This window comes from Chrysemys picta, chromosome 12 (assembly GCF_011386835.1).
Source record: "Chrysemys picta bellii isolate R12L10 chromosome 12, ASM1138683v2, whole genome shotgun sequence".
NCBI classification, from domain to species: Eukaryota; Metazoa; Chordata; order Testudines; family Emydidae; genus Chrysemys; species Chrysemys picta.
The window spans coordinates 704238-720749 of NC_088802.1; positions in this window are offsets into that span (position 1 = coordinate 704238).

Below are 16512 nucleotides of genomic sequence, written 5' to 3' on the forward strand. Positions count from 1 at the left end.
GGGGCTCCGCCCGTCCTCTTTTTTGCTTGCTGAAATATGGTAACCCTACTTGCCTGAGCTCCCTAACTTTCATGCAGCACTGCTGTGTATCCCTAGTGTAGCCTCTGTCCAACATGCCCTGTGAGATTTTGGCAAATATATTTGCATTTCTTCTTTTTGATCGCAGTTCGGCCTGCACAGATGCTTCCCCCCCCCATACAGCGATCAGATCCAGTGTCTCCCGTTTGCTCCATGCTGGAGCTCGTTTGCGATTCTGGGGGCACTGCATGGTCACCCGTGCTGCTGAGCTCGCCACGCTGACCAAACAGGAAATGAAATTCAAAATTTCCCGGGGCTTTTCCTGTGTACCTGGCTAGTGCATCAGAGTTGAGAGCTCTGTCCAGAGCGGTCCCATTGGAGCACTCTGGGATAGCTCCCGGAGGCCAATACCGTCGAATTGCGTCTGCACGACCCCAAATTCAACCCAACAAGGTCGATTTTAGCGCTACTCCCCTCGCTGGGGAGGAGTACAGAAGTCGATTTTAAGAGCCCTTTAGGTCGATGGAATGGGGTTGCTTGTGTAGACGCATTCATTATAAAATTGACCCAACGCGGCTAAATTCAACTTAACCCTGTAGTGTAGACCAGGCCTAAGAGATTGTTCTAAAAGGAACAAGATAACAGCTGTCCTTTATGGCTGGTACAACTTTGTTTTTCTGAACTCTGGAATAAGATGTGTGAACCCCCCACTCTTGCATGTTTATCTTGTTTGTTTCCTTTTCGATGTAACAAGTGGGATGAATAGACTTATTGAAGTCTGCCATGTCCCACTGATTTTAGAACGGTTATATTAAAGGATGGGGAGGTGATAAAAGGCAGATGTAACAGGATATACGTTGGAGTGTGAGTGTGATTGAATGAGGAATGAAAGGTTAAAGGTTGAGGTGCCAGCCTTAAAATAAGACCGTTTGGCTGAAGAATACAGTGGACGAGATAGCCCGGTAACCCTGAGGGCATAGGCGCCGACTCCATGGGTGCTCCGGGGCTGGAGCACCCAGAGGGAAAAATTGGTGGGTGCTTAGCGCCCACTGGCAGCTCCCCACCCTGCCCCAGCTCACCTCCGCCTCCGCTGCGCCTCCGCCTCCTCCCAGGGTGCACTGCTGCGTCCTGCATCTCCCCCCTCCCTCCCTCCCAGCATTTGCGCCGCGAAACAGCTGATTCATGCGGCAAGCGCTGGGAGGGAGGGGGGAGGAGGGGGAACGCAGCGCGCTGGGGGAAGAGGCGGGGCCGGAGCCGGGATTTGGGGAAGGAGTCCAATAGGGGCAGGGAGGGGGCGGAGTTAGGGGGGGACTTTGGGGAAGGGGTTGGAATGGGGGCGGGGCAGGGGTGGGGAAAAGGTGGAGTCGGGGCGGGGCCAGGGGCGGGGGGGCGCGAGCACCCACCGGCACCGGGGAAAGTTGGCGCCTATGCCTGAGGGCATACTTGCCCCAAGGACAGGTGGGCCGAAGAACCGAAGAGCAAGATAACTACATACTGTCATTCCATCATTGCTGTGCCATCTGCATGATTGACTATCACCTCAAACGTGAGAACAGTGATGGATTATCACTTCAAACATGAGAACAGCATGACAACAGGGCCGGCTTTAGGCCGATTCCCCCGAATCAGGCCCCGTGCCTAAGAGGACCCCGGGCCCTAAAGAAGAGCGCCTAACTTAGGCGCCTTTTTAATTTTTACTCACCCGGCGGCGCTCCGGGTCTTTGGTGGCACCTTGGCGGCGGGTCCTTCACTCGCTCCGGGTCTTCGGTGGCATTTCAGCGGCGGGTCCTTCAGTGCCACCGAAGACCCAGAGCGCCGCCGGGTGAGTCATCCCTGCCGGGACCCTGTCGAAACTATTCAAATCGGGCCCCACACTGCCTAAAGCCGGCCTTGCATGACGAGGCAAATACATGAGGATGGGTCCCTATAAAAACAGACCCTGAAGACTGAGGACTTTGGGTCTGATTCTGCAACCAACTTCCAGGAGCATCAGATGCGCATCTGACAAGACCCTGCTCCACCCTCGTGTCCAGGTCACCTGGCCAGTGGCTTGGCACGAGCAACGCGAAGGCTGGTAACTATGAAAACAACCGTGCAGAACCTGTGTGTGTGAATGAATGTGAAATGGAATGGAACGTTAGAGCTATAACTGACCGCTTACGATGATTCCGTCTGTATTCACAATAAATGTGGCATTTTGCCTTATCCCCTTTTTAAGGTCCTGCTGGTTTTTATTTTATTGGTATAACATAGCAGGGTCTGGGCTCAGGATGGGACCAGGATGTGAGGTTATGGGGTTACCCAGAGTCAGGTGTGGGGCTTGGGGCTAGGGCTAGGGGTTGGCTCACAGGACAGAGTCTAGAGGGGTCCGGGGTTATCTGTGTTGGGGCCTGGGACTGATGAAGGAGCTGGGAGGGGGAGTTCAGGGAGCACACAGGACAGGGTCTGGCAGGGTCAGGGTTACCCGGGGGGGGGAGGGGCGTAGGGCTGAGGGAGGGTCTCGGATTCAGGAGGGCCCGGCAGGTCAGGGGTCACAGGGCTGCAGGGCACCGGTTGCCCTATGCCAGGGCGCAGGGAGGCTGCTGTCCCTGCAGCCGGCTGGGATCTTTCTCCAGCTCGGGGCGCGTCCTGTCCCCTGGGCCGGGGATGGAGCAGACACGGCTCATGCAGAGCCCAGACCCGGCTCTCACTGCAGCAGTTTCACCCGGAAACCAGTGACCCGGCGGCCCCAGGGCCTGCGATTGGTGCTTCTGGATCCACACCCGGTGCACGGAAAGTCCCTGGCAAAGCCCCGGGTCCTGGGAGCACGTGTCAGGGAACCGAGCCTGGGAGAGTCCCTGGCGCCGGCCCAGTGTGGGGGATGGGGAGCAGCTCCCAGTGCATCACGGTGTGGGTAGCGGCCCGGCCTAGAGACGCCGTGCGGGAGCTAAGCCAGATAGGCTGGGCCAGCTCAGAAAATCCTGCCTGGACCCCCCCCTCCCCTCAGAGAGAGGGATCCCCTCAGCTCACACCCACCCAACCCAGGGGCTCCTAAACCTTCCCTTGGGGAAAAGATCCCCCGGCTCATAGACCCCCCATCCCTAGAGCTCCTCCCCAACAGCTCACAGACCCTTCACAAGTCACGATTCCACAGACATGGAAAAAGTTGTGCTCAGCAAGAAGCCATCCTGCTTGAAAGGAGATGTGGGAACAATGATCAAACATTAAACAATCAATATACAAAGGATGGAAAAAGGGGAAGTAAATGGCAACAAATATGTTACAAGTCAACAAATACAGGCTATTGATAAGGGAAGCTAAAGGATTCAATGGCCAACAGGGCTAAGGACAATAAAAAGACATTTTAAAACATATTAGGAACAAAAATAACCCTCAGTCAGGTATAGGTCCATTGCTAGATGCAGATGATAAAACATTAAAGATGCAGAAAAGGCAGAAATGTCCCACAGCTATTCCTGACTGTGTTTGGAGTGACGCAGGAGGCTGGGTCCATCCTGGATGATGCTGTGGTGGGAACAGAACATTTCCCATCTCTAGCAAAGGACGAGGTGAGGCAACATCTGCTAAAATCGGACACTTTCAAATCAACTCTCCTGGATTATTTACATCCAAGAGTCTCAAAGGAACTAGATGAGGGGAGCTTTGAGGTTAAATACAGACCAAGGCCAGGCAGCCCATCTGGGCACCAAGAACGCAGGTTGTACCTGCAGGATGGGGACGGCCTTGGAAAGCCGTGACTCAGAGACGGGCTCAGGGGTCAGGGCAGATACCTGTCTCACCGTGAGTATTCAGTGCAGGGCTGTGGCAAGGCGGGCTGAGCAGATCCTTGGCTGTATAAGCAGGGGAATATCGAGTAGAAGTAGGGACGTGACCATGTCTCTGTACGGTGCGTTGGTGAGACCACCAGAGATTGCTGTGCCCAGCTCTGGGGTCCGCACTTGAAGAGGGATGTGGAAATGTGGAGCGAATTCAAAGGAGGGCCAGAAAAACGCTCCATGTCCATGGGCCGGGTAACAACCCCTAGGTGATGAGGCTAAAGGCTGAGGGGACTGGTCACTGGGGCTAGGTCCTGGCCCCCAGACAGATCTGAGAGAGGGGCGGCGAAAGCAGAACAAGAGCCAATGTCCGGAAGCTGAAGTTAGACAGAACTCGGTTTGAAATAAGGTGCAGTGTCCTAGCACAGGGTGGTGACTGACACTGGAACAGCTCCAGGGGAGGTGGGTGGCGATTCGCACCCTCGCAGAGTCATTACAACGAGATGGAATCTCTGTGTAAAAGATTTGCTTTAATCCAGCCTCCCTACAGCCCGTGTAATGGGGAGGGGTCGGGCTGGGTGGGACCCTTCTGGCCTTGGAGTCTGTGAATCTGGGGTTCCCCCATCTGTTCCCTCCCTTCACAGGCCAGGGGAGAACAGGGCCACCTGCATTGCTCTCGGCATGCTGTAACACTCAGACAACGGCTCTCATCCAACCTCAGGCTTCAGGCCTTCAGCCGGTTGCCTGTGGGGTCAGGAAGGGATTTGCTCCCCGAGACTCAGTTGGCCAGACGTCTCTGGGGCTTTTCCGCTGAAGCATCAGGGCTCGGCCCAGCTGGAGATGGGGCACTGCACGGGGGGAGGGGAGGGGATACTCTGAGCAGCTCCAGAGACTCCGTCTGGCTCACACGCTGGGGGTCCCCAGACTGGGCAGGAAAGGAATCTCCCCCAGGACAGACAGGCAGGGCCCTTGGGGGTTTCCCATTCCCCTGCAGTGCAGGGTGTGGATCACCGGCTGGGCTCAGCGGATTGGGTCCCTGCCATTGCAGGGGTGTCGGCCCTGGGGGCCCCTCGGTCCCTCCTGGGCTCTGGCTGGGGCCCAGGGCCGGCTCCAGGCACCAGGCAACCAAGCACATGCTTGGGGCGGCACCTGGTAAGGGGCGGCCAATCTTGGGGTGGTGGGGTGGGCAGCACGGCATGGCATTCCGCGGGGGGGGGGCGCTCCGGCGGCATGGCATTCCGCCGGGGGGGGGGCGCTCCGGCGGCGCGGCGCAGCGCTCGGCGGGGGGGGGGCGGGATCCGGTGGCGCAGCGCTGTGGGGGGGTTCCGGCGGCGTGGCATTCTGCTGGGGGGGGGGTGTTTCCGGCGGCGCGGCGCTCGGCGGGGGGGGGGGGGGGGGATCCGGCAGCGCGGCACTCGGCGGGGGGGGGGGCTTGGCGGGGCGGCGCTTTTTTTTTGCTGCTTGGGGCAGCAAAACAGTTAGAGCCGGCCCTGCTGGGGCCACATCAGCTCGGTCCCCCAAGGGCTGGAATGTTTTGGTCCGACCAGGCACCGGGGACTGGCCGCGGATCTCTGGCCTGGGCTGGGCTGCAGGGGGACAGGCCAGACGATCCGATGGTCCCTGCTGGCCTGGCTCTCGATGGAGCCGTGCTGGGGGCCATTCCTGGTGGGTGTCACTTCCGGCCCAGCACCCACAGCGGGGGAGTCTGGCCCCGATTCACCTGGCTGGGCGCTGCCCCGAAGGCTGGGCCGTGCACAGTGTGTGCGGGGGCTGGGACTCATTGGGGTGAGGGGGACCCCGACCTTCGCCCTCCCCCAGCACTAGCCCCCAGCCCTGCCCCCTACTTCAACCCGGCCCCCCAATCCGACCCGTCACACCCATGCTGGCAGCTGGCCCCAGCCCCCAAGTGCCCCGGGGCAGGTGGGTCCCACATCCCAGTCCCCCTGCCCGGGCTAACACCCCCTCCCTGGTTAGCCCCCCCCATGGCTTTCGGTGCCTCTCCACACGGGGGGCTGGGGGGCCCGTGTCCATGGCAGGGCTGGTGCGACCGTCGGTCCCCCCGGGGCCCAGTGTCCTCCCCGAGCCCCGCCCTCGGGGCTTTCCCCAGAAGCTTCCACTTCACCTTGAACGCAAGTAACCCCCCACCGGCCAATCAGCGCGCGGCTCTGGGCAGCGTCATCGGTCTCCGGCAGATCCCGGCCGGGCCGGGCTGCGCTGGGGCGGGCTGACGGGCTGGGAGCAGCCGGGCGGGTTGGGCTGGGGACTGGGAGGGGGGCTGGGGATAGGGGGCAGCGGATCCCCCAGCTCACCCCCCCCCAGGCACAGTCCAGCCCCCCCGGCAGGGAGCTGAGTTCAGCCACCCTCTGAGCCCAGGGGATTTTTGCACAGACTGAAATCAGGATGGGGGGCGGGGGAGGGGCACCAGAACCCGAACTGCCCCCCCCGGCCTGGCTCCGGAGTCTGAGGCCCCAACTTACCCCTCCCGCAGCGCCCGGCTCGCCCCAGGACAGCCAGCCCCTGGCTCTGGGGGGGGAGTGGGGTCTGATTATTAGAGCAGTGGGGGCTGGGAGCCAGGACTCCTGGGTTCTGTTCCCACCTTCACCACTAACGTGCTGTGTGCACTGGGGTAAATCCCCCCCATCTGGGGCTCCGTTCCCAGCTGTGACGTGGGGCTGGCGACCCCCCCCCCCCAGTGTCACGGAGTCCCCGGGCGATGCTCTGGAACTGCTCCCCACAAAGCCAGTCAGGACTTTGGGGAGCCTCCTCTCCCTCGGAGCAGACTGTCTTCAGGGCAAGAAGCTCACACGGCTTCACCTCCTGGGTCTCTCCTGGGAGCATTCAGCATCTGCCCCTCCGTGCGCTTCCCACAGCGAGTCCGCCCAGGCGGGGTCCTGGGGAAACCAAAGGGTTCTGCACCCCCACTTCGCAGTCAGACGTGACTCTCAGCCAGCCAGTAACACAGAGGTTTATTAGACAACAGGAACATGGTCTAAAACAGAGCTTGTAGGTCCAGAGAACAGGACCCCTCTGCCAGGTCCATTCTGGGGCCCAGCGAGGCAGACCCCCGTCTGCCCTCCCTTCCCGTCCCCAGCTAGCTCCAAACTCCCATCCCCATCCGGCCCCTCCTTCTCTGGGCTTTGTCTCTTTCCCGGGCCAGGAGGTCACCTGATCCCTTTGTCTCCAACACCTTCAGTTGGCACCTTTGCAGAGGAGGGGCCCAGGCCATCAGTTGCCAGGAGACAGAGTGTTGGGCATTTATATACAAAAAAGAAGAACAGGAGTACTTGTGGCACCTTAGAGACTAACTTTCATGTAGTCCATGAAAGCTTATGCTCTAATAAATTTGTTAGTCTCTAATAGGGTTACCATTGGTCCGGATTTCCCCGGACATGTCCTCCTTTTTGTACTAAAAATAGCGTCCGGGGGGAATTTGTAAATCACTCACAATGTCCGGGATCCCCCCCCCCCCCCCCCCACAGAGCAGAGCGAGCGGCTGGGAGGGCTGCAGGGAAGTCCCGGGCTGGACTCCGGAGCAGCTGGAGAGGAGCCGGATCCGCCCGGCATTCTGAGCAAGTGTCTCAGCACAAAGTGCAGCCCTCCCCTTTTGCAATTGGGAGCGGTTTCTGCCATGCAGCGTAGCAAAACGGGAGCGAGAGCACTTTGTGCTGATACAAGGGCAGCTCTCCCCTGCAGCCCGGTCCGGGCCAGGGACCGGGTTTTGTTGTGCAGGGCCAGGGACCGGGTTTTGTTGTGCTGGGGAGCGCAGCCACGTGTCCGGCTCGGCTGCACAGAGCCCAACACTCTGTTCTGAGCAGCAGGGTAAGGGGGGCCGGGGGGCAGGAAGGTTCTGGAGGTGGCAGTCAAGAAACGGGGGGGGGGGGGCTTTTTGGGGGGAGTGGAGAAAGTTTTGGGCAGTCAGGGTACAGGTAGGGGGTAGGGTCCTGGGGGGCAGTTGGGGGGGTCTTAGGAGGGGGCAGTTAGGGGACAAGGAACAGGGAGTCTTAGGTAGGGGGTGGGGTTCTGGAGGGCAGTTAGGAGCAGGGGTCCCAGGAGGGGGCAGTCAGGGGACAAGGAGCGGGGAGGTGGGGGGCTGAGAGTTCTGGGGGGGAGCTGTCAGGGGGCAGGAGTGAGGAGAGGGATCGGAGCAGTCAGGGGACAGGGAGCAGAGGGGTTTAGATGGGTTGGGAGTTCTGGGGGGGGCTGTCAGGGGGCAGGAGTGCGGAGAGGGATCGGAGCAGTCAGGGGACAGGGAGCAGAGGGGTTTAGATGGGTTGGGAGTTCTGGGGGGGGCTGTCAGGGGGCAGGAGTGGGGAGAGGGATCGGAGCAGTCAGGGGACAGGGAGCAGAGGGGTTTAGATGGGTTGGGAGTTCTGGGGGGGGCTGTTAGGGGGCAGGAGTGGGGAGAGGGATCGGAGCAGTCAGGGGACAGGGAGCAGAGGGGTTTAGATGGGTTGGGAGTTCGGGGGGGGGCTGTCAGGGGGTGGGGAGTGGTTGGATGGGGCGTGGGAGTCCCAGGGGTCTGTCTGGGGGTGGGGGTGTGGATAAGGGTTGGGGCAGTCAGGGGACAAGAGGCAGGGAGGCTTAGAAAGGGAGTGGAGTCCTGGGGGGCAGTTAGGGGCAGGGGTCCCAGGAGGGGGCAGTCAGGGGACAAGGAATGGGGGGAGGGTTGGGGGTTCTGGGGGGGCGGGAAGTGGGAGGGGCAGGGGCGGGGCTAGGGCGGGGCTCCTCCCGTCCTCTTTTTTGCTTGCTGAAATATGGTAACCCTATCTCTAAGGTGCCACAAGTACTCCTGTTCTTTTTGAGGATACAGACTAACACGGCTGCTATTCTGAAACCTGTCATTTATATACCCTGGCCCTTTGCTCTGCAGCAACCATACACCCTTATCCCACCACCTAGACACTTAAGAACTGCATAGGGGAAACTGAGGAAAACATTAAGAACAGTCCCACTTCGTCACAGCCCGGCACAACACGGCCGGGATCCCAGCTGGGGTCTGTGCAGCCCCTGGGCAGGGACTGGCTGGCTCACGGGGCAGGGAAGGGGACATGGGCCCTTTCCCATCCAGGGGCCCCCGGCTCTGATCCAGCCCCAGGTCTGGCTCTTCAGCTGCCTGCCCCAGTCTCTCCAAACCCACCCCTGGGCCAAGTGCAGCCGGTTCGTACTGTCCAGAGTCCCAGCCCAGCAGTGACTGGTGCCCTCCAGGGTTTTCCCTGCACTGCCGGCTCCGGGCAGCAGGAGGTGCCGGACGCTGACGCTGAGCCCACGCACTGAGCTTTGGTCCTGGGGAGTTTGGGGTCGGGTCAGGCAGGTGTGTGGGGTAGGAATCCTGGAGCGGCTCAGCCTGGCCAGGGCCCCTCTAACCTGGTCTCCCATCTCTGACCGAGGCCAGTCCCAGCTGCTCCGGGGGGAGGAACCCCACAGGGATGGGATAACCTGCCCTGGGAGAAGTTTAACCTGCCATAGCTAGAATTCAGCTGCTGTCCCACCGCAGCTGGTGTTTTCTCCCATCCCAAACCCTTCTTAACCCTTACTGGATACCCTCACGGTCCATATACACCTCCAGTTCTTGTGTGAATCCCGCTGAGCTCTCGGCCCCAGTGAGATCTTGTGGCAGTGAGTTCCACAGGCCAGAGGTGCATCTTTCCTTTTGCCACCTTTACATTGGCCACGATTCAATTTCACGGAATGTCCCCTTGTTCTTCTATTAATTATTTCTAATACAGTGCTGTCTAGAGCAGGGGTTCTCAAATTGGGGGTCGCGACCCCGAGGGGTCGCAAGGTCTTTACATGGAGGGTCGCGAGCTGTCAGCCTCCACCCGAAACCTTGCTTGCCTCCAGCATTTATAATGAGGTTAAATATATAAAAAAGTGTGTTTAATTTATTGGGGGGGGCCCACTCAGAGGCTTGCGATGTGAAAGGGGTCACCAGTACAAAACTTTGAGAGCCACTGGTCTAGAGGCCCCAGACTCCCTGTTGTGCTGGGTGCTGCACGTACACCCCCAGACCAAGACTTCAGCCTCGCCCTGGTGCCAGGCCCCACCCAGACTCCCTCAGCAGAGATCAGGGACCCATTGTGCCCAGCGCTGCACAGACCCTGACTGAGACTGGGGCTGGATGGGGCCAGCTCTCCGTGGGGGAAGCCCCCAGCACCGTGAGGCCGACCCCGGGTCCAGCATCTCAGTGCTGGGTCCCCGCGCGGGGGCTGAGCGACGCTGCAGACGCCCGGGGTTTCGGTTCCTCTCCTGCAGCCCCGCGCTGGGCAGAGTCCAGCCCTGGGGGAAGTGAAAGGGAGAAGCTGGCGGGTTCCAGGGCTCGGAGGGGAAGCGGCCCTGGCTGGGCGGTTCCCCTGGGCCAGGCAGCCCCGTGGCGGGGCCAGTGGGGAGGGAGAAGGGCCCCGCGTCACCCGTCCCCAGGGCAAGGAGAGCGCAGAGCCCAGGGCACGCAGAACTCGGGCTGCTGGCAGGGCCCCTCGTCCCTGCTGGGGCAAACAGCCATTGCAACAGACAGGCCCCGGCATCAGAGCCAGCGCCCCCTAGAGGGGAAAGGCCCCATATCTTCCTGCCCCTCCCCCACCCCACCCCCACACTGGGGCTGGACTGGAACTGGTGCCCCTAGAGGGGAGAGGCCCCGTACCCCACACACCCCCATACCAACCAGCCCCCCAGTTCCCCTCCAGCCTGGAGCCATTTGGTCACTCAGGCCGCAGGCCTCTGCGTTAGAAAGCACAGATGATGTGTCTGAGATTAGACCAGGAGTCCTGGCCCCCAGCCCATGCTCTATCCATTAGACCCCACTCCCCTCCCACAGCTGGGATAGAACCCAGGAGTCGTGGCACCCAGCCCCCCTGCTCATAGACTCTAAGGCCAGAAGGGACCACTGTGATCATCTAGTCTGACCCCTGCACATCGCAGGCCACAGCCCCTCACCCACCCGCTCCTGTAACAGACCCCGAGCTCTGGCTGAGTCGCTGACACCCTCAAATAATGGGTTAAAGATGTCACATGATAGAGAATCCACCATTGACGCTAGTTTAAACCTGCCCGTGCCCCGTGCCCCGTGCCCCGTGCCCCATGCTGCAGAGGAAGACAAACCCCCGCCCCCCACCCCCAGGGTCTCTGCTAATCTGACCTGGGGAAATTCCTTCCCCACCCAACATCTGTCTATCAGTTAGACCCTGAGCATGTGGGCGAGACCCACCAGCCAGCCTCTCCCCGAACTCCCCAGCCCGCCCTGGTCACTGACCCCACCCAGCGAGCAGAGATCAGCGTGGGCGGCCGGGTTATCAGCAGGTGTTTTCCTGGGAGCGGGGACGCCCATTGCTGGCTGCCGCCAGGCCCCAGTAACAAGCCCACCCCCCAGGGTCACCCGGAGACAGCCCGGAGCCCGGCGAAGGAAATCACTGCTGGGCTGGCGTGAGGGGGGATCCGACCGTCCATGGGCAGCCCCCGCTGTGCGGGTACCGGAGGAGGACGGGGTGATCAGACCCTGGGTGGGTTGCAGAGAGCTCGGTGCTATCCCCGCGTCTGACACCTGCCCCGTGCCTAGGACGGGTGAGATCCTGGCCAGGCTGGGAGGGGCCCCATTCCTGATCACGGCTGACCTCTCTAACGGGCATTGGCAGGGGCCTTGGCCTCAGATACTCGGCTCCAGGCAGCAATTACCTCCCCCCTGCCCCACTGGGGCTCTTGCAGTTTCTGGTCCTGCTGTTTGGGCTGGGGGGGGGGGGGTGCCCCGGCTCCCTTCCAGTGGCCGGTAGCTCCGGTGTGGGGTGGGCTGGGGAGTGTCCCCTGGCATGGCTAGAGGGTGTTTGTATGTTAGTCAGACCTGGGCAGAGCCCGTGACCCATGTCAGGCAGGGGCTGGTGGCATCCAGACCCCAGCCCTGCCTGGGAAGGGGGAGCAGCGCAGGGTGGGGCTGGCAGAAGGGGGGATCTTGGCCATTCAGTGGGGAAGGGCTGCATGAAACCAGAGCCTGAAATAGTGGCGGTGACTGAGACCTGGTCCATCCCCAGCCCAGGGAGCAGGTACCGGCCGTCAGCTGCTGGCAGGGGATTGCCGGAGATTGACCCTCGTGTGGTACCCGCCCGCCCTGTCACGGGCCTGTGTGAGCCGGGGCAGCCAGACAAGGGCGTCTGGTCTAACGGGGCCCACAGGCCGGCTGGGAACAGGGGGCAGCCCTGAGCACAGACCCAGCTCTGGGGAGCCCCGACTGCGACAAACCGGTTGTGGGTTTCACAGCCACCTCTGACAGGCTGCGCTGCTGTGAAGCCATGAACAGGGGCGCGCGCACACACACACACACACACACACACAACACATCGGGCCTGGGGCCAGGCCCTCTGCAATCTGCAAACTACAGCTCTGTCTGTACTGACCCCTCCCCGGCCTGCAGCCAGTGACAGGGGCTCAGGCCAGGGGACTAATGGAGCCTGGTGCCCCAGTGAATGGTGTGGGGATGGTCCATGCGACAGGGAACGCAGCTCTCCCAGCTGGTGCCTGGCCAGGCCATGAGCCCTGGATAAGAACATAAGAATGACCGTACTGGGTCAGACCAAAGGTCCATCTAGCCCAGTATCCTATCTACTGACAGTGGCCAATGCCAGGTGCCCCAGAGGGAGTGGACCAACAGGCAATGATCAAGTGATCTCTCTCCTGCCATCCATCTCCACCCTCTGACAGACAGAGGCTAGGGACACCATTCCTTACCCATCCTGGCTAATAGCCATTAATGGACTTAACCACCATGAATTTATCCAGTTCTCTTTTAAACCCTGTTATAGTCCTAGCCTTCACAACCTCCTCAGGTAAGGAGTTCCACAAGTTGACTGTGCGCCGTGTGAAGAAGAACTTCCTTGTATTTGTTTTAAACCTGCTGCCTATTAATTTCATTTGGTGACTCCTAGTTCTTGTATTATGGGAATAAGTAAATAACTTTTCCTTATCCACTTTCTCCACCTCACTCATGATTTTATAGACCTCTATCATATCCCCCCTTAGTCTCCTCTTTTCCAAGCTGAAGAGTCCTAGCCTCTTTAATCTCTCCTCATATGGGACCCGTTCCAAACCCCTAATCATTTTAGTTGCCCTTTTCTGAACCTTTTCTAGTGCCAGTATAACTTTTTTGAGATGAGGAGACCACATCTGTACGCAGTATTCAAGATGAGGGCGTACCATTGATTTATATAAGGGCAATAATATATTCTCAGTCTTATTCTCTATCCCCTTTTTAATGATTCCTAACATCCTGTTTGCTTTTTTGACCGCCTCTGCACACTGCGTGGACATCTTCAGAGAACTATCCACGATGACTCCAAGATCTTTTTCCTGATTAGTTGTAGCTAAATTAGCCCCCAACATATTGTATGTATAGTTGGGGTTATTTTTTCCAATGTGTATTACTTTACATTTATCTACATTAAATTGCATTTGCCATTTTGTTGCCCAATCACTTAGTTTTGTGAGATCTTTTTGAAGATCATAACAGTCTGCTTTGGTCTTAACTATCTTGAGCAGTTTAGTATCATCTGCAAACTTTGCCACCTCACTGTTTACCCCTTTCTCCAGATCATTTATGAATAAGTTGAATAGGATCGATCCGAGGACTGACCCTTGGAGAACACCACTAGTTACCCCTCTCCATTCTGAGAATTTATCATTAATTCCTACCCTTTGTTCCCTGTCTTTTAACCAGTTCTCAATCCATGAAAGGACCTTCCCTTTTATCCCATGATAGCTTAATTTACATAAGAGCCTTTGGTGAGGGACCTTGTCAAAGGCTTTCTGGAAATCTAAGTACACTATGTCCACTGGATCCCCCTTGTCCACATGTTTGTTGACCCCCTCAAAGAACTCTAATAGATTAGTAAGACACGATTTCCCTTTACAGAAACCATGTTGACTATTGCTCAACAGTTTATGTTTTTCTATGTGTCTGACAATTTTATTCTTAACTATTGTTTCGACTAATTTGCCCGGTGCCGATGTTAGACTTACCGGTCTGTAATTGCCGGGATCACCTCTAGAGCCCTTTTTAAATATCGGTGTTACATTAGCTACCTTCCAGTCATTGGGTACAGAAGCCGATTTAAAGGACAGGTTACAAACCCTAGTTAATAGTTCCGCAACTTCACATTTGAGTTCTTTCAGAACTCTTGGGTGAATGTCATCTGGTCCCGGTGACTTGTTAATGTTAAGTTTATCAATTAATTCCGAAATCTCCTCTAGTGACATTTCAGTCTGTGACAGTTCCTCAGATATGTCACCTACAAAAGCCAGCTCAGGGTTGGGAATCTCTCTAACATCCTCAGCCGTGAAGACTGAAGCAAATAATCCATTTAGTTTCTCCGCAATGACTTTATCGTCTTTAAGTGCTCCTTTTGTATCTCGATCATCAAGGGGCCCCACTGGTTGTTTAGCAGGCTTCCTGCTTCTGATGTCCTAAAAAAACATTTTGTTATTACCTTTGGAGTTTTTGGCTAGCCGTTCTTCAAACTCCTCTTTGGCTTTTCTTATTACATTCTTGCACTTAATTTGGCAGCGTTTATGCTCCTTTCTATTTGCCTCACTAGAATTTGACGTCCACTTTTTAAAGGAAGTCTTTTTATCTCTCACTGTTTCTTTTACACGGTTGTTAAGCCACGGTGGCTCTTTTTTAGTTCTTTTACTGTGTTTCTTAATTTGGGGTATACATTGAAGTTGGGCCTCTATTATGGTGTCTTTAAAAAGCGCCCATGCAGCTTGCAGGGATTTCACTTTAGTCACTGTACCTTTTAACTTCTGTTTAACTAACCCCCTCATGTTTGCATAGTTCCCCCTTTTGAAATTAAATGCCACGGTGTTGGGCTGTTGAGATGTTCTTCCCACCACAGGGATGTTGAATGCTATTGTATTATGGTCACTATTTCCAAGCGATCCTGCTATAGTTACCTCTTGGACCAGCTCCTGCGCTCCACTCAGGACTAAATCTAGAGTTGCCTCTCCCCTTGTGGGTTCCCGTAGCAGCTGCTCCAAGAAGCAGTCATTTAAAGTATCGAGAAATTTTATCTCTGCATTTCGTCCTGAGGTGAAATGTTCCCAGTCAATATGGGGATCATTGAAATCCCCCACTATTATTGAGTTCTTTATTTTAATAGCCTCTCTAATCTCCCTTAGCATTTCATCATCACTATCACCGTCCTGGTCAGGTGGTCGATAATAGATCCCTAATGTTATATTCTTATCAGAGCATGAAATTTCTATCCATAGAGATTCTATGGAACATGTGGATTCACTTAAGATTTTTACTTCATTTGATGCTACATTTTCTTTCACATAAAGTGCCCCTCCCCCCCCGCATGTCCTGTTCTGTCCTTCCAATATATTTTGTACCCTGGAATGATTGTGTCCCATTGATTGCTCTCAGTCCATCAGGTTTCTGTGATGCCTATTTGTGACGAAGTGGGGGGTTTTCTTGTTTTCTGTGGAGTTTCAATGGTTTGCATGCGGAGGGGGTGGGACTCAGTTTCCCTGGGTGTTACTGGTTTAACGAGGTGAGGGGAGAGGGAGTGTGTTTTGCAGAGGACCAGAGAGAGGACTTGGGGACCCAACCGATGGCCGGGAGGATGGATACCCCAGTGACCGGTGACCTGGCGACCTGGTGACCCGGAGACCCAGCGACCGGTGACCTGGCGACCTGGTGACCCGGAGACCCAGCTGAGGAGACGCAGCCGGTTCTGGCCAGTGGGAGGACAATGGGCTGCAGAGTGAGGACCCAGTGACCTAACCAGCCGGTTCCAGCCAGAGGACAGAAGCGAGGAGAGGAGGCCCTGGTTTACAACCCTGTTTCCCTGGAGAGAAGACAATGGACAGAGGTGGGGCCTGGGGCCGGGGATCTCAGATGCCCAGCTGGGAGCAGGGGGGCTCTGGGCTGGAGAGGGGGAGCAGGCAGAGCCCACCTGGAGGCAGAGAGACTGGGATGTGCTGGGCTGAGGGAGGCCAGGCCTGAGGCCCTGAGAGGTTCCTGTGCTCTGTTCAACTCTCAATAAACTCTCCTGTTTCATGCTGGCTGAGAGTCACTCCGGTCTAGAGAACAGGGTGGGGATGGGGGCATCAACCCCTTCGGGGGTGGAGGCCCTGGGGGTCCAGAGTGAGTGGACTCCCTGAGGGGGCCCACGGCAGAGACAGACGTGCTAAGGCTCCAAGAGGTGCGGCTCCAGGAGGTGGAGGGGCCTGACCCCGAGAGAGAGTGGACCCCCGAGAAGGGCTGTCGCACTAAAAGGGGCACCCCCCCACGGACCGCACGGGGCCAAGAGTGGGCACGATCTGTGAGTCCGTGACATTATTATATCAATATCCTCCTTTATCACGAGGCACTTTAGTTCACCCATCTTATTATTTAGACTTCTAGCATTTGTGTACAAGCACTTTAAAAGCTTGTCACTGTTTATTTGTCTGCTCTTTTCTGATGTGTTAGATTCTTTTTTATGTGAATGTTTATCATCTGATCTGGCCCTTACATTATCCTCCTCCATCCTCTGCTCCAGTCTGTAACCTGGAGATTCTCTCTCATTAGACTCTCCCCTAAGAGAAGTCTCTGTCCGAGCCACATGCTCCTCTGCAGCAGTCGGTTTTCCCCCCGTCCCTAGTTTAAAAACTGCTCTACAACCTTTTTAATGTTTAGTGCCAGCAGTCTGGTTCCACTTTGGTTTAGGTGGAGCCCATCTCTCCTGTATAGGCTCCTCATAGCCCAAAAGTTTCC